This window comes from Rhinatrema bivittatum, chromosome 11 (genome assembly GCF_901001135.1).
Source record: "Rhinatrema bivittatum chromosome 11, aRhiBiv1.1, whole genome shotgun sequence".
NCBI classification, from domain to species: domain Eukaryota; kingdom Metazoa; phylum Chordata; class Amphibia; order Gymnophiona; family Rhinatrematidae; genus Rhinatrema; species Rhinatrema bivittatum.
In genome coordinates this window covers 47,300,203-47,326,165 of record NC_042625.1, presented here as the reverse complement: position 1 = coordinate 47,326,165, position 25,963 = coordinate 47,300,203, and the positions used below count along the sequence as shown (strand labels likewise).

At 45.3% G+C, this 25,963-nt stretch overlaps 1 protein-coding gene across 9 annotated transcripts in view; it reads right to left on the bottom strand.

The window, feature by feature from the left end:
* Window positions 1–25,963, bottom strand: part of ARVCF (ARVCF delta catenin family member) — a 743,011-nt gene that overhangs the window by 387,436 nt on the left and 329,612 nt on the right. The gene's annotated exons all lie outside the window — the stretch shown is intronic.

The following is a 25,963-nucleotide window of genomic DNA, read 5'->3' as shown; positions in this document are numbered from 1 at the left end:
AGGGTGTACCTATTCAGATCCTTCAGTTTCTCCTCATAAGTCTTCCAATGTTGACCCCTCTCCATTTTGGTCGCTCTTCTTTGGACCGCCTCTATCCTGTCTTTATCCTTTTTGAGATACAAGCACCAGTATTGAACACAGTACTCCAGGTGAGGCCTCACCAAGGTCCTGTACAAGGGCATTATCACCTCTTTTTCTTACTGGTTATTCTAACGACTATCATAGCTCACAGAAAAATGGGTTTAAATAACATTCTGCTTTTTTTTCAGAATTTAAGAGGATCTCTATTGTAGGAACTGATTTGAATAACTGCTAATCAAGTACTGTGCTACCTTTCAAAACTTACCGCAGTAAGTAGTTATACTCACTGAGGCATATATTCAGTGCCACTTGAACTGGATAAATTTGGACTTACCTGGCTATGTGGCACTATTTCAATATTCGGCCATGTTCAGTAGGTGTCACTTATCCCAAAAAGTTTTCATCTGGCTAAAATGTTATCCAGAAACCAACTGGGTCGATGCAGGCAGGCAGGACCAGGGCATGAGTATTTGTTTTGTGCCCTAGACCATGCACCTCCCTATCCCAATTTGCCTCCAGCACAGCGCTCTCTCCTATCGACAGCAGTGACTCCAGAACAGCACTCCCTTTGGCAGTATTGGCTCTAGCACAGCACTTCTCTGGGCCTTGTGCTGGCAGGATTTTGCTGCCCCTAAAGTTTTGGTGCTCTAGGCAACTGCCTAGTAGGCCTAATGGAAGCACTGGCTCTGCAGGCAGATTAGTAGTGGCTAAGTACCATCCAGCAAGGCCACAAGTATCTAGGCGGTTGGATGGGTGGGCAACAATCTCACTACTTCTGGTAGCTGTTTAGATTATTACAAAGCTTGGTGATAAAACATTGGGGGAGGGAAGGAACACTGGATTAAATAAGGGCCCTTTTATGCTCATTTTCCCAGGATGGTAGAGATACAATGAGGAAGACAACAAAAACTGATGCAAAGCAATCGAGCTTCTACGATTGGTAGTTGGAATATATCCTTAGCAGTATAGACAAGAATAGCTGGGCACACGGGTTAAGCCAACTGCTCTTTATCTACCTTATGTGAGATATTCAAGTGCTTTCTAGTGTCTGTAGGCACGAGAAGTTCAGTTTCACTTATTGTTGGCACCAATCAGGACCGTCTTTTGTTTATGGTTTCATATATGGAGGCTGTACCTCTGAAGGACACAGAGTAGATGCAGTCCAGAGGAGAGCTACCAAAATGGTGCAGGATCTTCATCAAAAGCACTATGCAACAAAATTGAAGGACCCTAGAAGAGGATAGAGACACAGAAGACATGGTAGTGACATTAAATTTTCTAAAGGTTAATAATATGCACAAGAGGAAAAGAAATTCTAAAAAAGTGGTTCCCAAACCTATCCTGGAAGACCCCCAGCTAATCAGGTTTTCAGGATATCCACAATGAATATGAATAAGAATCTGCATGCACTGCCTCCATAGCATGTAAATTTTCTCTTGCATATTCATTGTGGATATCCTGAAAATCTGACTGGTTGGGGGTCTTCCAGGACAAGTTTGGGAACCTCTGTTCTAGAACACGAGGCCATGATATGATGCTCTAGGAGGGGGTCAAGACTCAGGAGCAATGTCAGAAAATATTTTGTTTCCAAAGATTTGATATTCCATTTTTTTCAGACTGGTCTCAAAGCAGATTATAATATAATTAGAATGGAGCAGATTCTAGAACGTTGACACACAGTATCAGAACTAAATCAATTTAAAATACAGTAAAAAGGTCACTACCAGAAACATAACTTTATAGTTCTCCAAGGCAAGTGCTCATGGATGGTGAAACAGATAATTTAACAAAGCAAACTGAGCTAGCAATATATTTAACAGAGTATTGTATCAGAATCAGAGTCTAGAGTAATGGCTTTATTTGCCCTCCCTGTTAAGTGCTCATGAATGGTGAGACATGATCAGTTAGACAGAATCTGAGGAGTCTGGTCAAATAGCCATACCTTAGCTTTCTTTCTGAAAGTGAGATAGAATGATTCAAGGTGGATGGGAAGAGACACCTTGTTCCAGAGATTAGGGCAAAGCAGCTGAAGGCCTTCTTTCTTGTGCAGGTTAGTTTTGCAACCGTCAGACCAGGGGAGGCTAGAAAGGCCCTCTGTGAGGACTGGAGTTATCTTGCCTGGATGTAGGGAATAAGAAGAGGTGAGAGATACTCTGAGTCCTGTTTGTTCACAGGATTTTGAATTTTATCCTAGCTTCAATGGGAAGCCAGTGAAGACTATGAAGGATGGGTGAAATGTGGTCTGAAGATATGGCACCTACTATGAGTCTGGGCACAGTGATTTGGATGTTGTAACTGTTTCAGGTTTGTCTTGGAGATCCCACATGAAAAGGATGGTGGATGCTTGAATGTCCTCCCAGAGCAGTGGTGAAGATCAAAACATTATCAGACCTCAAGAAAGCATGAAATATATATACAGGATCCCTTAATTGCAAAAAAAAAGCAGAAGCATGCCGTAGCAATACAGAAGGCCATCTGGTTAACTGGATTGGTACTAGTCAGATACAACTCGAGAGGAAGAATAAAAATAAAATGGGTGTCAGCCAATTAATCCAGAAGGCTATAAAATTAGAAGATCGGCTGAACCTGAATGGCAGGTCAACTAAAGCTGGGTGTAAGAGCATGCATGTCTTTCCTGAATTTTGGGCAGCTAGCCACTAGAGAATGGGGCTCTACAAAAGTTAACTGGAAACCAGAAAGGAGATATCACTCTTCGATAAAGCTTGCTGGGAGGTGTATTTTTTAAAGGAATCTGGTCTGAGAAGTAATTAGGAAAACTGGCAAATGGAGAAAAATAAAGGCCAGGATGTGGCCAGGAGAGCTAACATGGCAATAGGGAGTCTCCATTTGAGAAGTCTGTGACAACCAGTTGCTCAGGAGTTCACCAGCTTGTCAATCTATAGAAGAAGAAGCTGTTTTCCCTCATTGCATGGTGTTAAACTCATTTGTTTTTAAACCTTCATATAACTGACGAATGCCTTAGTTATGTAGGTCATTGAACAGAGTGACACCTGTAAATAATGAACTTTTGAGTGGAATTAAGAAAACCACATCTGTGTGTCACACCTCATATCTGACATTAAGTCCCCATCCCAAAAAGGTGAGGGATCTGTTTGGCAGGCTCTGTAATAGTAATCAACTGGACCTAGGCTGTGTAGAACCAGAAGATTGGGTTCACAATAGCTTTACATTTAAATGCAATATAACATGCATAGGGACCTTCATTTTCAGTTTTTATTTTATCTTCCAAAGTAATTTATTGGTGTTTATTGTAACCAAGAACAACAGGAGAAAGTTGTTGGAGGGAAAAAAATTTTTTTCTTCAACTAATTTTCTGCTGTTTGGTTTGTTATAATAAACACTGATTAATTGCCATGGAAAATAAAAGCTGAAAAAGAAGGTCCACTGCTTATTCTTGGGATAAGCAGCTTGCATTCTATCTACCCCTTGGAATACTGCCAGGTATGGTGACCTGGATTGGCCACTGTTGAAAACAAGATACTGGGCTTGATGGACCTTTGGACTGACCCAGTATGGCAAATCTTATGTTCTGATGTTCTTATAGTCTATGTTCTTATGCAATATGATGATTGAGAATTGTTAAATTTGCAGTTAAGGAAATTGAGCTACAGCTCCCCAAAGACTGGCCTGATCAGTTCAGCAGGTTGGTCCTAAGAGCCCAAATGTTTGAGCAACAGCTGCTCAAGTATTTGTATCTATTTACAGTATAAGACCAATTCTAGGCTAACAAGGCCCTATACAAAAAAAACAAAACTGTAATTAGTTACGTCTTCCCACCTTGGTGGCAATTCTGGCCCAGCACGCCCTCATTCAGAAGTGGCTCCGGCACAGTATACCCATCTCACCTCACTCGCTGCCCAGCACCAGGATCCCCTCTGCTCTGTCTTTCCCCCTACTCACAGTGACCAGCATCCTCTCTCTCTATCCCCTTTCCTACCAAGCTGTATCCCCTCTTTTATTCAGTTCTCCTCCTCTCTGTAGGCTGATTCTTCACCTATCACCATAGACAGAAGCTTCTTTCCTCCTGCACAGTGTTCCTGAATCTTCTGCTTGCAGTCATCATATGAAAGGAGGGAGGTGGAGAAGCACCACCTTCAGCACAGCGCCCTGTGAATCGACACAGATCATACACCTCAAAATCTGGCCTTGAATATTTAAATTATTACAAAGTTTTGTGGTTAAACATGGGAAGGGAAGAGTGTGAACTAAATAGGAGATCTTGTATGCTCACCTACAAAAGGAGGGAGATGACAGCTCTGAAGATGATTTCCATTCTGGCTATAAATCAGCAAGGTGATCTGAACTGCCCAGGCAATCATCCAAGAAAGGTGGGGGGAAAGGGTAAAACAAGTTCAAAATATATAGAGGGTTTAAAAAATAAAAGGCATATCCTGCCTCCTGCTCTCACTGTACGCACATCACTCTTGATTATCAGGATAGAATCCTAGAATACAGTGGTTTGCTCTCTTTTATTCTTATGTATCCAATTCATCTTCTTTTAATTCATTGGACAGCTGCCAAATTTTATACAAACATAATAAATTTAAAAAAAAACAAACTTTGATTTGGGGTACTCATTTTATTTTACAATAAGGCATTTAATAGGTCAATAGATCTTCCTTCTGGGTGAGGCTCAACAGTCCTTCCCAGAACCACCACACCCCTCAGTGCCTGAGTATTCCAGCATCTGGTACACATACAAAGGCTGGGGTGCTTCCAGCTGCAAATGTTTCCATATTTCACTGTTCTCACAAAGCATAAAAACATGGGAGCCAATCGCTCTGATATCCCTCCTTGAAACAGCAATAAATCAAAAAGCTTGTAGACAAGGCGTGGACTGTAAGAAACCTGTAGCACTGCAGATCTTTTCCCTTCTGTTGTAGGCAAAATACAGTATATAGCAATGCAATGGGGGCTGCAGTATACAGTACAGCCGTTAAGGGTAGAGGCTTAGGAAATAAATATTAAGATCTTGTTCCATATGTTTTTCTTGCACAAACTGTAGGATATTGGTTCAAGGAAATAATTGGATATTGTTAGATATGACTGTTTAAGAGAAAAAAGTGAACTGCAGAATATGATGAACCAGATCATAGCAACGGATGTGTCAGGTGACTCATCTTAACTATGAGCAGCTAATTAGTACTATAAATAGCAATGCACAGACACACACCCCAAGTGACTTCACGCTCATGTCCAATAGACACAGCCCTAGCTTTCTTTGTCAGTGAAATTATCTGCATTCAATGCAGACATGGCTGAGTGCTTATTTCTTTACTGTAAGCAAAAACAATACTGATAGAAAATTCAATTTCAGGCTGCAGAGAAGAATTTTAATTAAGCATTACACATGGCAATACAGAGGTACCCCCATCATCATCTTAGCTTCCAGACATGCTGTTGCATATATGACTGTTTAGTAGGGATGTGAATCGTTTTAGGACGATTAAAATTATCGTCCGATAATTTTAATATCGTCTTAAACCGTTATGGAACACAATACAATACAGATTCTAACGATTTATCGTTATAAATCGTTAGAATCGTGAGCCGGCACACTAAAACCCCCTAAAACCCACCCCCGACCCTTTAAATTAAATCCCCCACCCTCCCGAACCCCCCCCAAATAACTTAAATAACCTGCGGGTCCAGCGGCGGTCCGGAACGGCAGCGGTCCGGAACGGGCTCCTGCTCCTGCATCTTGTCGTCTTCGGCCGGCGCCATTTTCCAAAATGGCGCCGAAAAATGGCGGCGGCCATAGACGAAAAAGATTGGACGGCAGGAGGTCCTTCCGGACCCCCGCTGGACTTTTGGCAAGTCTCGTGGGGGTCAGGAGGCCCCCCACAAGCTGGCCAAAAGTTCCTGGAGGTCCAGCGGGGGTCAGGGAGCGATTTCCCGCCGCGAATCGTTTTCGTACGGAAAATGGCGCCGGCCATACGCGTATGGCCGGCGCCATTTTCCGTACGGAAAATGGCGCCGGCAGGAGATCGACTGCAGGAGGTCGTTCAGCGAGGGTTCCGGCGCCTCGCTGAACGACCTCCTGCAGTCGATCTCCTGCCGGCGCCATTTTCCGTACGAAAACGATTCGCGGCGGGAAATCGCTCCCTGACCCCCGCTGGACCTCCAGGAACTTTTGGCCAGCTTGTGGGGGGCCTCCTGACCCCCACGAGACTTGCCAAAAGTCCAGCGGGGGTCCGGAAGGACCTCCTGCCGTCCAATCTTTTTCGTCTATGGCCGCCGCCATTTTTCGGCGCCATTTTGGAAAATGGCGCCGGCCGAAGACGACAAGATGCAGGAGCAGGAGCCCGTTCCGGACCGCTGCCGTTCCGGACCGCCGCTGGACCCGCAGGTTATTTAAGTTATTTGGGGGTGGGGGATTTAATTTAAAGGGTTGGGGGTGGGTTTTAGGGGGTTTTAATGTGCCGGTTTTTCGATTTTTCGATTTTTTAACGATTTTTCACGATTTTTCACGATATTTTACCCCCCCAAACGGCAACAATACGATTCCCTCCCCCTCCCAGCCGAAATCGATCGTTAAGACGATAGAGGACACGATTCACATCACTACTGTTTAGTGGCTTAACATTGGAAGATGCAAAATATAAGATTTTAAATAAATAAAATAAATATAAGGGCTGGGCTCAGGGCTGCTGGAGTTCTCTCTAGTATATGGCAGGCAGTGTAAGACTCAGCCTCTAGGAAACAGACAGACACAAAAACATGATGGCAGAAAAAGACCATATGCCCATCCGTTCAATTAATTTAGCATAATTCCCATCACTTCCTTAAAAATCCCCTGTTTTTATCCCATGCTTTCTTGAATTAAGATACTGTTTTTGTCTCCAGCACTTCCACTGGGAGGCTGTTCCACACATCTACCACCTTCTCTGTAAATAAATATTTCCTAAGATTACTTCTGAATCTACCCCTTTTCAACCTCATCGCATGACCCCTTGTTCTAGAGCCTCCTTTCCATCGAAAGAGGCTCACTTCCTATGTATGGATACCTTTGAGATATTTGAATGTCTATCATATCTCCACAATATCGTCTTTCCGCCAGGGTGAACACATTTTGATCTTTAGGTTTATCTTCATACGCTTTAGAATGAAGACCACTGACCATTTTAGTGGCCAGTCTCTGGAACGATCCCATCTTGTTTATATCCTTTTAAAGGTGCAATCTCCAAAACTATACACAGTATTCCAAATGATGTCTCATCAGGGACCTATATAGGGGCAATATCACCTCCCTTTTTCTGCTGGCCATTCCTCTCCCTAAGCAGCGAAGCATTTTTCTTGTTTTTACTGTCACTTTATCCACTTGTTGGGCCATCTTATCATCAGATACAATTACCCCCAAATCCCGCTCTTCCTTTGTGCTTAGAAGAATTATACCTCCAATACTGTAGTTTTCCCTTAGGTTTTTGTATCCTAAATGCATTACGCTGCAGTGTTTACCATTATATCTTAGCTGCCAGACTTTAGACCATTTCTCAAGCTTTGCTAGATCTCTCCTCACGCTTTCCATACCTTTCTGGCTGGCCACCCTGTTACAGAAGTGGTATCATTGGCACAAAGAAAAACCTTTCTAGACAATCCTTCCATTATGTTGCTCACAAAAATGTAGAAAACAACCAGCCCAAGGACTGATCCCTGAGGCACACCACGAGTAACACTCCCTCCTCAGAAAAAACTCCATTTACCATTACCCTTTGGAGTCTCCCACTCAGCCAGTTTCTAACTCAGTCAGGCACTCCAGGTTCCATACCAAAGGTGCTCAATTTATATATGTCTTTTGTGTGGAACAGTGTTAAAGGCCTTCCTGAAATCCAAATACACTACATCTAGCACTATCTAACTCTCTGGTCACCCAATTAAAGAACTTGATCAGATTCATCTGACAAGTTTTGGATCTTGCAATCCACTGGATTCCAAAAATTGCACTGTTTTAGCACTGACTCCATAAGTTTGCTCACTACAGAGATCAGACTAACCAGTCTGTAGTTCCCAGCCTCCTCCTTACTTCCACTTTTATGAATAGGAACCACATCCTCCCTTTTCCAGTCTTCCAAAACTACTCCAGATTCTAAAGAAGCATTGAAAAGATCAGCCAGTGGAGCTGCCAGGACATCTCTAAACTTCCTTAGTACCCTCGGATGTAACTCATCCAGCCCCATCACCTTATCTATAAGTTTAGTTAACTACTTATGAACACACTGTTCTGAAAAGAGATTGAGATTTACCTCACTTCCAATCTTATTTGTGTTCATTTGATGGGGCCCTGCTCCAGGCCCTTCCACAGTGAACACTGAACAGAAATATTTGTTTAGCAATGTAGAGATTACTTACCTGATAATCTCGTTTTCCTTAGTGTATGCAGATGGACTCAAAACAAGTGGGTATAGTGTGCTCGTGCTAGCAGTTGGAGACTGATCTGACGTCAGCACGGGTACATATACCCCTACAGGAAGTGAAGCAATTCAGTAATCTTCCTTGCAAAGCTGTTATAGCTATATTTATTTATTTAACATTTTTTTATATACCGAAATTCTAGCAACAATGTTGCTAATCATTTCGGTTTACATATAACATTGGAGTGACTTAACATGCGAGTCTTACATGGAACAGGAAAATGAACTTGGAGAAAATTGAATAGATACTAATAACAAATAACATTAAAACAACAACAGTAGTAATAGACATGTTATATACAGGCGATTAAAATGAATCAGTTATGAATAAGATATCTGCAAAATAGACAAGAGGGATTGGAAAATTAATTCTTTAGTTGTTGAGCTAAGAGGTATTATGTGGCATAGACCTGGAGAAGGGATTTGTGGATAGTACTCAATCGTAGGCTTGCGAGAAAAGCCAAGTTTTAAGTCTTTTTTTAAAAGTGAGGGGGCATTGTTCAAGCCTAAGATCCGATGGTAGAGAGTTCCAGTGGATCGGACCTGCAGTGGAGAAGGCTCTTTTGTTTGACAAAATTTTAAGTGGAGGGGTTTTCAGAGAGCCTTTTTGCGCAGTTCTCAGTGGACGGGAGGAAGTATGTAGCTGGAATGGGATCCTGAGGTCTAAGTATGAGGCTTTGTAAATGGATTTATGAATGGATGAAAGGGTTTTGTAGATGATTCTGTGTTTTATAGGGAGCCAATGGAGATTTTTTAATATTGGTGTTATGTGGTCCCTTTTTTTTGCTTTAGTTAAGATCCTGGCAGTGGCATTTTGGAGCATTTGTAGCGGTTTTAGGGAGATATCAGGGAGTCCAAGTAAAAGGGAGTTGCAGTAATCAATTTTAGAAAATATGATTGCTTGCAGAATGATCTGAAATCCTGGGGGTGCAATAAAGGTCTGAGTCTTTTTAGAACCTGGAGTTTGAAGAAGCATTCTTTCACTGTGTTACTGATAAAACTTTTGAAATTCAGTAGGTTATCCATGGTGACTCCTAGGTTTCTGACCTGGGTAGAAAGAGGAGGTGGTGCCGAAGAATGAGTGTTGGAGAGTTGGAAGTTGCCTTCTTGGGTGATTAGGAGGTATTCCGTTTTGTTGGTATTCAGAACTAGACAGAGATCAGCAAGGAGATTGGATATGGAGAGGAAGCATGAATTCCAAAAGTGAAGTGTTTCTTGCAAGGATTTGGTGATAGGAATAAGTATTTGGACATCGTCCGCATAAAGGTAGTGGGTTAGATTTAGCTTAGAAAGTAGGTTACAGAGTGGGAGCAGGTAAATGTTGAATAAGGTCGGGGATAAAGAGGATCCTTGAGGGACGCCAAGGTTAGAACTGATCGGTTGAGATTCATAGTTGTTTATCTTAACTTTATAGAACCTGTCTTGTAGGAAGGATTTAAACCAGTTGAGTGCTGTGTTTTTGATACCAATCTCTGCTAGACGGTCTAAGAGGATCTTGTGGTTGACAGTGTCAAACACCGCTGAGAGATCAAGGAGGATCAATAGGCAAGGGTGTTTTTTCTCTTGGTTTAAAAGAATATTGTCGGTTAGAGAAATGAGAAGGGATTCAGTACTTCGGGATTTGCGGAATCCAAATTGTGTTGTGGCGAGAATGTTGTTATCGTCCAGGAATTCGCAGAGTTGATGGTTGACTAATCTTTCTAGGATTTTAGCTATAAATGAGAGATTGGCTATAGGCCGAAAGTTGGCTGGATTTTCCGGAGAGAGGTTAGGCTTTTTGTATAGCGAGTTTGAGTGGGGTTGGCACTAAGCCCTGTGTGAGGGAGGCATTAATGATTTGAGCAATGGGCTTAGCAATAGCTTTGGCGCCAGCAATGAGCATATTAGCAGGAATCGAATCAAGCGGGTGGGATGCAGGTTTAAGTTTTTTTAGAATATTTTCAATCTCTATAGAGGATGCTGGCTCGAAGGCTTGAAATCTGAAGAGGATTGGAAGTTGAGAGAGGAGGTTGGGGGGAAGTTTTTTTCTGATCCAGGAGTGGTTTAAGTAGGTTAGATATTTTCTCTTTGAAGAAGATAGCAAGTTCTTCGGCTTTGCTTGCAGATTTTTCATCTGGGATGATGAATGTGGGTGGTTTAGTGAGGGATGAGACCAGGGAGAAAAGAGCTTTTGGATCATAGATGAAGTGGTGGATTTTTCGAGAGTGGAAATCTTTTTTTTTCTGTAGGATAGAGATCCTGTATTGGTGCATGATGGTTTTGAAGGCTGAGTTGTTTTCTAAAGTCGGGTTTTTTCTCCAGATGAGTTCTTTATTTCTAAGTTCCCGCTTTAAATGTCTAAGTTCGGGGGTATACTGACCGATCGATTAATTACACAGGATTACCCTGACCGGTTGATGGTAGCTGGAGACCGCCAGGATTCTCAACTGGAAGGAGTCGACACCCGGCAGGGTGGATGCCCTATGTAGTAAAACATGGCTTACCTTGAGCCTGTGAAATCCCATGTATACCGGCAGCCGGGCGGGATGCTGAGTCCATCTGCATACACTAAGGAAAACGAGATTATCAGGTAAGTAATCTCTACATTTCCTAGCGTGTAGCAGATGGACTCAAAACAAGTGGGATGTACAAAAGCTACTCCTGGACTGGGCGGGAGGCTGCCCGAGGTCCGTGTAGGATTGCCCTTGCAAATGCTGTGTCCTCCCTGGCCTGGACATCCAGACGGTAGAATCTGGAGAAGGTATGGAGGGAGGACCACGTCGCCGCCTTACAGATCTCAGCAGGCGACAGCATCCGCGTTTCTGCCCAAGAGGCCGCTTGCGCTCTGGTAGAGTGAGCCTTGACCTGTAGAGGCGGTGGTTTACCCGCATCTACGTAGGCTGCCTTGATAACTTCTTTGACCCAGCGGGCGATAGTTGCCCTTGAGGCCGCTTCCCCTTGCTTCTTCCCGCTGTGTAGAACGAACAGATGGTCCGTCTTTCGTATTGCTTCGGACACTTCCAGGTATCTGGGTAGTAGCCTGCCTATGTCGAGATGGCGTAGAACTCGACCTTCTTCTGACTTCTGCAAACTGTCTGTGGTAGGTAAAGAGATGGTTTGGTTGAGGTGGAAGTGCGAGACTACTTTGGGTAAGAAGAAAGGAACTGTGCGAAGACGGTTGGCTTCTGGCGTGATTCGGAGAAACGGATCACGGCAGGACAGTGCTTGTAGCTCGGAGACACGGCGTGCGGAGCAAACAGCCAGCAGGAACACCATCTTCAAGGTCAACAAACGGAGGGACAGGCCTCGAAGTGGACGGAAGGCGTGTCCCGCTAGAAAGTCCAAAACCAGGTTGAGGTTCCACAGAGGTATGGGCCAGAACGCTCAGCGAGCGTGAAGGAGCTCCAAACTGCTTTGGAGACGGAAAATACTGAATTGTTTCACTTCCTGTGGGGGTATATGTACCCGTGCTGACGTCAGATCCGTCTCCAACTGCTAGCACGAGCACACTATACCCACTTGTTTTGAGTCCATCTGCTACACGCTAGGAAATTTAGCTTTTTCGTTATCAGCCTCTACATGTTCCTCTCCTTCCCCTTTAAGCCTCACAATGCCACTTTTGCACTTCCTTCTATCATTAACATATCTTAAAATTCTTGTCCCTCCCATTTTGCTGTATTAGCTATTTTTGCATTCCTAACTACTTTCCCAGCTTCTCTTCATTTTTACAGATATTGTCACTTGCCTTCCTCTTTCTGTGATCTCTTGTAGTTTATGAATGCTAACTTTTTCTCCCTTACCTTTTCAGCCATTTCTTTAGAAAATCATAAATTGACTCTAAATAAAGGGAAGAGGAAAAATACCTACTACCTTTTTACTTTCCTTAGATTTTCCCATCCAGCTAACAACTCCTTGAGGTACTCACTCATTTTAAGAAAAACTTATAGTTTCCTTGAAGTCTAAGACCCTCGCCTTAGAATGAACCTTCATCTCTTGCATCCTAATACTGAACCACACCATCTGGATCCCAGATAATCATCTACTACAACATCAGAAATACTGTCCCCATTAGTAGGCACCAGGTCCAGTATCACCCCCCTCTTGTGGTGGGGATCAGTTACCAGTTGACAGAACAGTTCTTGCAGAGAATCCAGGATCTCCCCTGCTTCTAGAAGATACTGTAGTTAGGATATCCCAATCAACATCCAGCAGATTGAAATCCCTTAGCAGCGCAGACATTGCTTAATCACAGGCTTCCTACAACCCAGTACTTCATCATGGGACAGGCAGGGAAGATAACTAACAAACCCAATATCTACATTACAGACATATACATTTATATGTAGTCAGATATCCAATTACAGTTCCATGCAGAAGTAAGAGCTTACTCCATAAAAACACAGTATGTTTGATTAACATACAAGCTAATGAAAGTACAAGTACTGGCTTTAAACAGAAGTTAGTCTTCTTGTATTTTTCAAGTCTAGGTCATGTAGGTTTAGACCAGGGATCCACAAATGATAGCCTGAGGGATGGATTGGCCCTTGGTTGAATTTTATCTGGCCCCTCACAGCAACAGCAGAAGGAATTTGATCTGCACCACAGCAGCAATGATAAGGTACCCTCTTTTCCAGCCTCATTTTTCCTTAGTGGCTAAGATGGCTGTGTTTAGGGTTTCTGAAAGCTCCCCCCTACTCAGCTCTCCTAACATAACTAAGTGAAACTCCATGCATGTAAGGGCCAGACAGACCATAAGTAGTAGACTCACGCAATGAGATTTTTTTTTTTGGATGGGCATTTTTATAACAAAAATGAATGTCAGCAGAAAAAGAATACAAAAGAATAAAAGCAAGAAAAGACAGGAAAAGCAGAAACAAGTTATTTGCTATCAGTAAGACCCTGCTGGAAATCTTGCTGCCTCTTTTTGTGCCCAGTGCAACTTGCAGGCATGGAATTCATCATGTGCATGCCCTGCGCTATGTGATGAATAATATTAGCAGCACTGTAATCCTGAGCTCAGCACAAGTTTTATGAATACTGGACTCAAGCCCTAATTACAGCAAGAGCTCTACAAAACATTCTATTGTACACAAATCACAGCAAAGAAACATTTGTTCCAATTCCTGCTGCAGACTGATAATGCACTGAATATATATATTTATTTAATACCTACTGTATCTTATTTTCTTTTTACTGGGGGGGGAGGGGGGGAGGGAGGATGAGCCCAGAGAAAGCGCAGTTGCTTACCCGTAACATGTGTTCTGCTAGGGCAGCAGGATGAAGCCCGGCACGGAAAACTTTTGTCAAAGTTTCTAGAAACTTTGGCCAGCAGATTGAGCACGCCCAAGCCTGCCACTATTCGCACTAGGTCCCCCTTCAGTCTCGTAACATAGCAAAAGAAACGAGGAAAAAACAAAATAAACTGAAGGGGAACTCAACGTCGTGGGGAGGCGGGCGGGATTCCTGAGGACTAACATCCTGCTGTCCTAAGAGAACACCTGTTACAGATAAGCAACTGTGCTTTCTCCTAGGACAAGCAGGATAGTCGTCCTCACATGTGGGTGAGTACAGAGCTCCAGACTGCCTCATTCAATCAGAAAGAGACCAACAGCAGCCGAAAAAGGTGTCAACAGGCATAACACAACTGCGGCGTTGTGGGAAATAACAGAGGCAGTCTGGCCCCACAAGGAGCACGAGTACAGAGAGTTGAGTTCAGGCCTGGAACAGGTTGCGCAGGGCGGTTAGACCACAAGGACTTTCCTGACTGCTATTCCTGTCAAGACAGTAGTGAGCCATAAATGTGTGGAGAGAACTCCAAGTTGCAGCTCAGGAAATCTCTGCAACGGGGACTTTACGCAAATTAGCCACAGATGCTGCCATGGCCCATACAGAGTGAGCCTTCACTCTGCCATCTAACTGAAAGCCTGCTTGCGAATAGTAGAAGGCAATGCAATCTGCCAGCCAATTCGATAGGGTTTGTTTACCCACCACCGCACCCAGCCTGTTGGGGTCAAAAGACACGAAGAGCTGGATGGACTGGCTCGCTGTGCGATCTAGGTAGAAAGCCAACGCTTGTTTACAGTCCAGGGTATGGAGAACTTGTTCCCCAGGGTGGGAATGTGGCCTCGGAAAGAAGGTAGATAAAACAGTTGATCACCTTGGACAGGAACTTAAGATGCATACGAAGGACCACACGGTCGTGGAAGAACTTAGAGTATGGTGCGTACGTAACCAGGACCTGAAGCTCACTGACACTGCGAGGGAAGTGATTGCCACCAGGATCATGACTTTCCAGGTGAGGAACTTCAGGTCACAGGACTGCAGAGGCTCAAAGAGAGGCCGCATCAGTCTTGCCAGGACAACGATAAGGTCCCAGGATGCTGCAGGTGGCCGAAGAGGGAGCTTCAGTTGGAGGAGACCCTGCATGAAATGGCCAACGAGGGGCTGGACCGAAATGGGTGCTCCAGCAACACCTTGGTGGTATGCGCTGACTGCGCTAAGGTGCACTCTGATGGAACTGGTCTGGAATCCACACTCGGACAAGTGCCACAGGTTTTCCCAGCAGTCAGGGGAGAGGGCATGAAAAAGAGTCCAACCCATGCCCTCCACACCAGATGGAAAAGCGTTTCCATTTTGAGCTGTAGGATTTCCTGGTCGAAGGCTTCCTGGATTCGATCAGGACCCGAAAAACACTGCACAAGTGCTGTAAGAGCTGGAGTATCATGTGCTCAACATCCAAGCCATGAGGGCCAATGCCCGGAGGTTTGGGTGGCGCAGAGTGCCTGGTTCTGTGATATGAGGTCAGATGCTGTTCCCAGTGGGATGGGCGCACGCACTGACAGGTCCTGGAGAAGAGGGCCAGGAGAATCATGGTCCCCCGTTCTGAAACTTTGACAGAGTCTTCGAGAGGAGCAGTAGAGGTAGGTATGCATACTGGAGGCCCTTCCCCCAATGAAGGAAGATGGCATCGCAGGCTGGATGGCCGTTCCCCACTACTAGGGAGCAAAATCTGCTCACCTTATGATTGAGAGGGCAGGCTAACAGGTCCACATCCGGTGTACCCCAGTGGCAGAATAATTCGACTGCTACCAAAGGGTTGAGGGACCACTCGTGAGGCTGGAAGGACCGACTGAGGCGGTCTGCTAGTGAGTTGAGGTGATCTGGCAGGTAGGTCACCCAAAGATACATCCCTTGGGAGAGGGCCCAGATCCGACCTGTACTGCCTCCTGGCAGAGGAGGAACGAGCCCTGCTTGTTGATGTACCACAGTCCTGATTAGAACTTCCTTGGACGACAACTGATCCCAGTCGTATTGCCCACAAAGCATAAAGTATCGCCCAAAGCTCCAGAAAGTTTATCTGGCAATGTGCTTTGGCAGTGATCTAAAGGCCTTCAGTGTGGAGGCTGTTCGTGTGGGGGCCTCCCACCCTTGAGGAGAAGCATCAGTCGTGAGGGTCACCTGGGGTGGCGCGGGCTGGAAAGGAAGTCCGTGTTCTAGATTGGGGAGGGATTCCCACCAGGTCAAGGACAGCTCGAAGCCTCTAAATCCTGGGATGCCTGCTGCCACTGGGACCGCAAGGCCCACTGAGGACTCCTCATGCGAAAGTGGGCTAAGGGAATCACATGGACGGAGGACACCATGTGGCCCAGCAGGCAGAGTAGGAGACTGGCCGACACCCTCCTGCTGTTGCGGATGAGGGTGGCCAGTGAGGCGAGGGCAATCGCAAGGTCCTTGGGCGGGAAAGCTTTCACTTGTGTCGTGTCCAACCTGGCGCCTATGAAGTCTAGTTGCTGGGACTGACAGAGGTACAACTTGGGGAAGGTGATAACAAACCCCACAGTCTGCAGAGTCTGAACTGTCAAGGCCAGAGCTTGCAAGGCTCCAAAGTGGGAGTCGCTCCTGACGAGCCAGTCGTCCTGGTATGGGAACACATGGACCAAGCAACACCTGAGGTAGGCAGCCATAACCGCCAAACATTTGGTGAAGATGCGGGGGGGGGGGGGGGGCTAATGCCAGCCCAAAGAGCAGCACTTTGTGTTGAAAATGTGCATTACCCACCACAAAGTGGAGGTACTTCCTGTGGTTGGGGGACAATCGCACTGTGTGTATGCCTCCTTCAGGTCGAGGGAGAAACTTGTTCAGTGCCCTGAGAGCAACAATGGGGTGCAAGCCACCATTCCTTTTTGGAATGAGGAAGTACCTCGAGTAGAACCCTTGGCCCTATTGCTTCCAAAGGACCAGTTCCACTGTACCTGCTGCAAGGAGGGTGGCGAGTTCTGTCTGATGAACGACTGGATGGGCGGATGAACCCCATGATTGACACGGGGGAGAGATCTCTGGGAGCCGGCTGAAGCGTAGACAATGGACAGGACCCATCAGTCCTACGTGATCTATTCCCAGAGCCGGGCGAAGCAGAGGAGCCTGCCACTGACTGGGGGATCGGGCACCACGGGGACTGCCAGCTGGTTTACACTCCCTTGCCGCCAATCAAAAACCCATGGCCGGGGCAACCCCTGGAACTGGATCAGGGCAGGTGAGTCCGAGCAGCTGGAGAGTAATACTTTCGCTGCCTATAGAAGGACTTACGAGAACCCTGCCTGGAGGATTTCCTGGCTGAGGAAGGCCCTTCTGAGGCACTAGAGGATAGCTGCTGGAGGGTATCATGATGGTCCTTCAGCTGTGCCATTACATCCTAGACCTTATCCCCAAACAGATTCTCGCCTGTACAGGGGAGGACAGTGAGCCTTTCCTGGACCTCTGGCCAAGGCCCGGAGCCAAGCGGGCTGCAGTTTCAAAAACATCATAGGTAGAGCGTACCTTGTATTTCCCTGCTTGCAGACCCAGTGAGGCAATAGCGGCAAGAGCTTCCTGCTGTTGCTGGGGAAGGGCTTCCGCGAAGTCCTAGACTTGCTTCCAGAGATTGTAGTTGTACTGAGTCATGAAAAGTTGGTAGGCCGCAATGCAGGCCACCAGCATGGCACCCTTGAAAATCTTTCGCCCTATGGCGTCGAGTTCCCTATGCTCGTGTCCCAGAGGGGCAGAGGTGAGTGTGTGGGAATGCAGAGCCTTTTTTAAGGCGGACTCCACGACTACTGATTGGTGGGGGAGCTACCTCCTCTCAAACCCCAGGGCCTGTTGCACCTGGTAGGTGGCATCAGCCTTCCTGTTAACTGGGGAGACTGAGATGGGCTGTTCCCACATGCGGAGGAGGAGCTCCTTAAAAATATCATGGATCGGAAATGCCACGATCTCCTTAGGGGCGTCAATGAACTGGAGGCCCTCCAGCATCATATGACATGCATCTTCCTCCATGAGAGCTGAAAGAAGATGGCTTCAGCCATAGCCCTTACAAACCCCGCAAATGATAGGTACTCAGGCGGTGACCGGCGCCGCTCCTCTGGAGGAGAAGGCTCCGAGATGTGGTCATTGGAGTAATCGCAAGACAAGTCGTGGAATTGTCCCCCCAAGGATCATAAGGACCCTCCTCCTCATTTGGGCTGGGTCACCGAGGGCGAAGGCCGTGAGGGGTATCAACCCTGGGACCCAAGGGCTTCGGAGGCCGCAGGGGCACCAACAACAATGGGTCCCTCGGCATCAAGGAGGTCATCGGCTGTGGTAAGCTGGAGGAGTCAGATGACAGTTCAGGGAACCGCGGGCGAGGGGGCATGGTCCCGATTGCCTCTTCCTCCTCGGAAGACCCAAGAACTGGGATTGCCCCAGTGGAGGCCATCGGTGGCTGACAGAGTTTCGAGGCCCCTCGGGCACCAGCTGCGACTGGAGGATGCCAAGGACGTCCAGACATTCTAGCAGAGGTGCCAACACTGATGGCGGAGGCTTGGGTGCCGGTATGGGGGCCAGTAGCACTGCCAGCTCAACACTCTGCAGCGCCTTAAGCACTGCCAATTGCACCCTGCAGGTCCAACTCCTCCTGGAAGTCCTGAGTGGTCAGGACTGATTGAGTGGGACGAGGCGTCGCCAGCTCATCATCGGGTCCCCGAGGTGGCACAGCGCCCTGCACCAGTAACGGTAGGAAATGCCTCGGGCTACTGGGACCACCGGATGATGGGGTCTCCGATGGCCAGTGCCGCTTCGATGGCAGCTTGGCAACTGCCGATGCCGCTCTGGGACCGGAACCGTGTCAGGACGGTGATCGGTGCTTCCTGGAGCACTTCCAGTGCTCAGCCTGGTCTTTCCCTGGCACCAAGGAAGTCAATAACCCCGAGGTCTGGGGGAGTGGAGAGACCATCGAGGATCTCTCTCCTTCTCCATGATCCTTAAGGGTGCTAGCAAGAGGGATCACAAGAGAAAGGGACGGAGATGGTTCTCCATGATCCTTGGGTGTCAAAGAAACTGACACAGGCATGGAGGATTTCAGGGTCCCGAAAAGTTTTCCATTTTGTCAAGGCGTGCCCAATACCCTTTGGGTGTCATCTGATCACAGAGATGTCACCCATGGACATCGTGCGAGGCCGCCGGGCAGAGGATGCAAACAAATCTTGTGTGGATCCGTGATGGAAATGGTGCGCAGGTACTGGGGGCACCAACGAAAATCGGTCGACATCATAAAAACACCCGGCATGCGGTCGATGACCGACGGACACCATGGGGTGGAGAGTCGATCATCGACTGCAAGTTGGATGAAAAGGCCGAAAAATGACCTACCGTACTGAAGGGGCACAGACTGCGAAGGGGGACCTGACAAGGATCTGGAAATAACTCAAAAATAGAGGAAAAATTTTGAAAAGGTTGGAGTTCCACAGACCGTGAGGCAACTGCACCATGGAAAAGAAGAGACTGAAGGGGGACCTTGCGTGGACAAGCAGATAGTGGCAGGCTGGGCATGCTTAGTCGGCTGGCCAAAGTTTCTAAAAACTTTGACAAACGTTTTCCATGCAGGGCTCCATTGGACGATGTCACCCACATGTGAGGTCTACCATCCTGCTTGTCCTAGGAGAACACTTTTTCAGTTGTACTGTGTACAGATTTCACAGATCACACCCTGCAAGACAAATGTGGGTCACTGCTGATTCTTAATGATTTGAGAAACCAGGGACCAACTGACATTGTTCCTCCAAAATAGAGCCGGTGTCAGTCCTCATACCTTGAGTTCCTGAATATAGATTTCAACAGACTAAATCCCTGATGCAGCTGAGGAATAAACCTATAGCCAGCATCGCCTGGTGGGTAACTTGGATTAATTTAACTATGGTCATATACAACATTTTAGGCAGTCTTTCTTTTTTTTTTTTTTTTTTTTTAACTTCTAATACTTTAAGCCTCCTTGACCCTCCCCCCCAACCCCCAGCACAAAAATCACAACAGAAAATTAAAGTTTGGTTTAGCTCAATATCTCACAGTGGTTTGAGAACCACTGAAATATACAGATTAAGGACTATAATTTTTATTCATTCATACAGAATCTTTAGATTTTAATTAGTTTCGGTGATTTTTTTGTTTTCTATATTTTTTAATCAACAGTCATCTACACTTTATGGTCACTCCATTGTGACTTACTCTCACAAAAAAGATTAGTGTTAACTTAATTTGTTGTTGACCTGTTTTCTTTTGATGCTTCTATATATTATTCCACTAACGCTGGTGGTTTTCCAACTTGAAACTATTTTCCACATTACCTGTATCACTGATGGCTGCAAAAACTTGACTCAGTTACTCATTCTTTTAAGAACTTGGTTTTAACTGTCTCAAGCAGCAGCTGAAGTCTGAAACTTTAACCATGTTTTTTTTCTGAATGAGTACTTATTGGCTCATTAGCATTCTATAGGCTCAGCATTTTTAGACAGCTGTGGATCACTGGATTTACTCCATCTTCTCCTCTAAAATGACTGAATTTTCTTAACCAATCACCAACTAAAATTTCCACAATGACAGAGGTAGAACCAATCATAGTCCCACTGAGGGTAATTGAAAAATGGCTCAGAAAAACAGCAATTCTAACACAATCTAACAGAAAACTGTAATATCTTGTGATTAAAAATAATCTACAGTCGTAGTATTTGAGATAGAAATGATTAACAATGAACTACTAGTTGATATCCAATTGTCCACAATCAGCAATTTTCATGCCACTTTGCTTTTAACATCACTGAGAAAACAAATATTTTCTCCAGATAGGATAAAGTGCAGGTAGAAAGCCTGAGATTAACTAAAGTCAATGGCACAGAATGAGAAGCAGTTTGAGCTGACACCATAGGTTCTACAATCCTTACTTCTATGTTTGTTATTTTACATCTTCATTAACATGAAAGGGAATTAAAAAATGGGACAATGTTCACAAATTCCTTTCACACTATAGTTTCTATACCTCAAAAGGAAGGTTGGAGCCTATTAATGGCACAATGTATCTACAGCCTTTGAGAAGGTACAGAAAACTAGGGGCCATGACTAGACTAAATATCATAAATAGAATAATGGAGATAATATTTAAAAAACATATGATCTGTAAATGACAGTGATAGAATCTTATCTCCACTTTGAAAAGAATGCAGTCAAATATGCTTTACTGGACTTTGCAATGTTAAGAACCAATTTTGTGCTCTGGAATGCTGATAGCTGGTTGTTAATAATCCCATCCTTTTCACAGCTCCTGTTGGATGGATTTCCTGTGGACTGCAGTGAGGTCTAGGTAAAATGCAAGTGCACGCTTACAGTCCAAGATGCGTAAAACTCTCGCGCCCTGGTGAGAGTGAGGCCTTGGGAAAAAGGTTGGCAAGACTATAGACTTGGGAAGGAATTTAGGGTGAGTACCGAGGACCACTCGGTCATGTGGGAACCTTGTATAGGGTGAGTATGTGACAAGTGCTTGTAACTCACTAACCCTTCGAGCAGATATAATGGCTACTAGGAAGAGAATTTTCCATGTAAGAAATTTAACATCGCAGGAGCACAAAGGCTCAAACGGGGAGCGCATGAGCCTTATAAGTACTACATTTAGGTCCCATTCAGTGACTGGTGGCCGTAGAGGGGCTTGAGTTGTAGTAGGCCACTCATAAAACTACTCACAAGGGGTTGCGCTGTTACCGGGGCATCCCCAACTCCTTTGTGGTACGCTGAGATGGCACTCAGATGTACCCTCACCAAAGAAGTCTGGAGACCAGAGTCTGAAAGGTGCCACAGATAGTCGAATAGAGATGGAGTGGGGCAGGAAAAAGGTTCGATACCTTTTTGCGTGCACCATATAGTAAATCTATTCCACTTAGAATGATAGGATTTTCGTGTGAAAGACTTTCATGAAGCTACAAACACTTTGAGATACATCAGTTGAAAGGTTGAGCGGTTGCAGGATCAAGCCTTTAACATCCAGGCTGTGAGGGATAGGGTTTGAAGGTTTGGATGGCGTAACATGACTTGGTTCTGAGTTATGAGGGTGGGCGCTTTGCCCAGGCGAATGGGTGCTCTGATCGAGAGGTCGAGAAGGATGGGAAACCATACTTGTCAAGGCCAATATGGGGCTATGAGTATCATTTATCTTTTGTCCTGTTGTAGCTTAATGAGAGTTTTGGCTATCGGGGGATACGCGTATAGCAGGCCTGTGTTCCAGGGGCGACCGAAGGTGTCCATGGATAACGTATTTTGTTGCCTGTGCAGGTAGCAGAATCTGTCCATTCTGTGATTCAGTTCGGATGCCAAGAGGTCTATTGTCAGTTGATGCCAGCGTTGGAAGATTCTGGTTGTCACCACAGGATCCAGGATCACTTGTAGGGATGGAACTGTCGACTGAGACGATTTGCTACTAGGTTTTCTATGCCTGCAAGATAAGTGGCCTGGAGATGCATGGAGTGTGCAAGGGCTCAGGATCAGATCTGCGCAGCTTCTTGGCAAAGGAGATAAGAGCCTGTGCCGCCCTGCTTGTTCAAGTACCACATTGCAACTGTTTTGTCTGTATGAGAACAGTCTTGTGTGAAAGGCAGTCCTTGAACACATATAGAGCATAACATATAGCTCAAAGCTCTAGGAAATTGATCTGAAACATTGCTTTGAGCTTTGTCCGAGTACCTTGAGAGTTTGGAGGTTGTTCACATGAGCTCCCCAACCCAAGTTGGATGCGTCTGTGGTTAATGTCACTTGTGGAATTGGTTGCTGGAAGGGTAGACCTGTCAGCAAGTTGGCTTTGTTTGTCCACCAGAGAAGTGATAAACGTAGCTGGTGGATTTCGGTGGCATAAAAGGCATCAAGGGGAAACGTGGGCATCTCAGTCCCGAAAGCCCCGACGGACCAGGCATTGATTCCAGCAGCGGAGGAATCAGTGTTGAGAGAGGACTGGAGTCCGTGCCTTCGTCTTCTGAGGACCCCGGAATGGGTATCGGGGCTTTCAGAGACTTTGCGGGTTGCTTTGGCAACGGTGGCCTATGTTATGTCAGAAAGTTACCGATGAGTGCATCCAGTCGGTTGAGCAGCGGCGTAAACATCGATGGCTCCAATGTCTGTGCTGGTATGGGGGCCAGCATCGATGGCTATAAGTCTCGGAGAGCATTGAGCACTGCCTGGCGGATGAGACCGTCCAGTTCCTCCCTGAAAGCTGGTGTAGATATAGTAGCAAACCCAACAATCCCAATACACATTGTGGTGTATTGGAGTACATAGTTTGTGTGTGTGGGTTTTTGTGTGGTAGATATAGTAGCTACAGGGGGAGGCAGGCTAGGCGCTACTGGCACCTCCACAGGAACTTGTGGGGGCTCAGAACCTGGCATCGATATTGGTGGGGATCGCCTTGGTTTCTAGGGTGGAGAGGGCATTGGAGGCTCCTCTAACCGTGTCCTCTTCGCAATCAGCTCAATAGCCATTGAGTCCGATGCAGTTTCTGTGCCGGCACCGGAAGTAGAATCGCGTCTGTGCTGGTGTCAGTGCTTCCCTCTGTGCTCGGTCCAGTCTTTCTCCGGCACAGAGAAAGATGATGCGGATGCCTTAGATGGAGTCAGTGATGGATGGTCACCGCTGCCCTGGTGCTCCCGGCAGGGTTTGTCGACAAGTTTCTTCGTTGTTCCTGCCGGTGATGACTGGGTGGATGTCAATGGAGTTAACTTGATCTTAAAAAGGGACTCCATCTTGTCGAGGCGAGCCCGCCTACCCTTCGGGGTCATTTGGGCACAACTTGGGCATTGACGAACGTCGCATGATGAGCCGAGGCACAGCACACAGACATTATGCGGGTTGGTAATCGACATGGTACGGGGACAATCCGGGCATTTTCTAAAACCTGTTACTATGATAGAAAAAAGGGAGGCCCAAAAACGATCGATGGCCTGCGGACACCAAAAAAAGGAGAGGCAGGAACCGAATGAAGACGGTGGAATTCACTCACCAAGCAACGAATACCGATGTCACGATGGGAGACCCATGTGAGGGAAGTTTTTGGAGAAGTAAACTTCAAGTATTCCCTGAGGAAAGAATTGGGAGAAAATTCTCACAAAGCTCCTAACCGCGAGGCAAACTGCAGCACGGAAAAAAAAAAGAGACTGAAGGGAGACCCCTTTGGCTACAGGGATTATGGCATTCTGGGCATGCTCAGTGTGTGCCAGTTAAAAGTTCTAGAAACTTTGACAGAAAAGTTTTCCGTGATGGGGCTCTGTCTGCTGACATCACCCACATGTGAGAACTACCATCCTGCTTGTCCTGGGAGAAAAAGATCATCAACATTACTTTGTAACACTAATTCCTTTCATTGAGAATTTATCATTAGCAGGTTTTAAAATACAAAACATGCAAAAGTAAACAATCAAAAATAATTTTCCATTGGCCAAATGGATTCCAAAATCAAAAGCTAGTTATGAATGTTTTAAATTAATTTACCAAGAAGAATCTGCCCGCTATCATTATCTAAATATTAATGCTGCATATTTAAATAGATTAAACAAATGACTACATATACATAAGGGGAGGGAAGGAGGAATTAAAATCCTTTATTGGGCAGAAGACTGAATCATTAATGAAGAGATATCAAAGCAGCAAAATGATGGTGATCCTACTTGAAATTGAATATGCCAGCTTTCAAACTATCAGTACAATAACTACAAGTTTCCCCTGCTAGCTGCATTTCTAAGTGGTTCGAGAAAATTGAATTATTAACTGTACTAAACAATATATTAAACTTTTTCTTCAGAAGAATGGAAACAAATGAATTTCAAACAGAAAATAGAGACAAAGGTGCCTTAGTAAAGAAAGGCTTTTATATTGAAAATATGCTTCTATTCAGTAGAGATGAAAAGTACTGTAAATCCATCCAGTGCATTCTGATTTTCAAGCTATTCCCTGGTATATGAAGATGGAGTTTTGCACTCATATGTGCTGTTCAAATACCAAACACTTAAGCTTTTGACCAGTTGTTCATGTTTTGAACGATTTTGGATATCAATATAACTCATCTTTAGTTTCTATTTAAGTCTGCAAAGACATGACAATGTGGCCTAAGGCGGGTTACAATAAAAATATGTACAAAAAACCACATCCGAAAAAAAAATCTGAACCCCTAACAGTAAATGGCCAGCCCCCAGTCATCAATCTGATCACAGTGCAGATGCCATCGTAAACCATCATATCTTATACTTTCCTACAACATCTCAAGTAGTCACTGATCAAATGTCAAGGAAGGCTGTTCCAAAGTGCTAGAACAAAACAACTAAAGACAGTACAGTAAGTTACTGCCAGATGAGCAGAAGCAAGAGAGGACAAAGTGAAAAGAGCCTGCTGGAATGACCCTGGTGTGTAAACATCTGAACACCAGCATAAGGACCATACATTTTGATGAATACTTGAAAAAAAACAGTCTCCTCCAAAACTGACATTATATAGTTAAATGTCTTTATCTATGTCAATAACTTTGCCCCAGTGCTTTGGAACAGGTGAAGTTATTTAAAACTAGCAGGTTTGCTCTGGAACAAGGAATTACAGTCATCTATGCAACTTGTAACATAGATGATCAGGGCATGATCTATTCTGCCAAGAAAGGACTAAAGCTGGTACATTTGAAGTAGGCACTTTCTTTGAACTACTAAGGCATAGATAGCTTTGAATCCAATCTTCCCCCAGACTACAAACTGACCTCATTCAATTTGAGCAGAGGTTCCCAAACCTGTCCTAGAAGACTTCCAGCACTGCCTCCAGAGCATGCAAATTTTATCTCATGCATATTCTTTGCGGATATCCTGAAACCTGATTGGATGGGGATCCTCCAGATAGGCTTGAGAACCTCTGAACCAGACAATTCTTTGCCCAGCACAAATATTGACAAAATTAAGGGGTATGTCTTCTTAAGCATGGAAGTCCCTCTAAGTTATGAGAAATACTGGCGTCCAGGAATATTTCCTCCTTCACTTGTCACATCCTGAGGAGTGTCCCTCTTCTTGAACCTCCAGTGAAGTGATCACAATGTGATCATAAAACAAAAACAAAGCAGTACCTGCATGTAATCTGCTTTGAAGTGTTGAAAAGCGGAATATAAATAAAAAAAATAAATA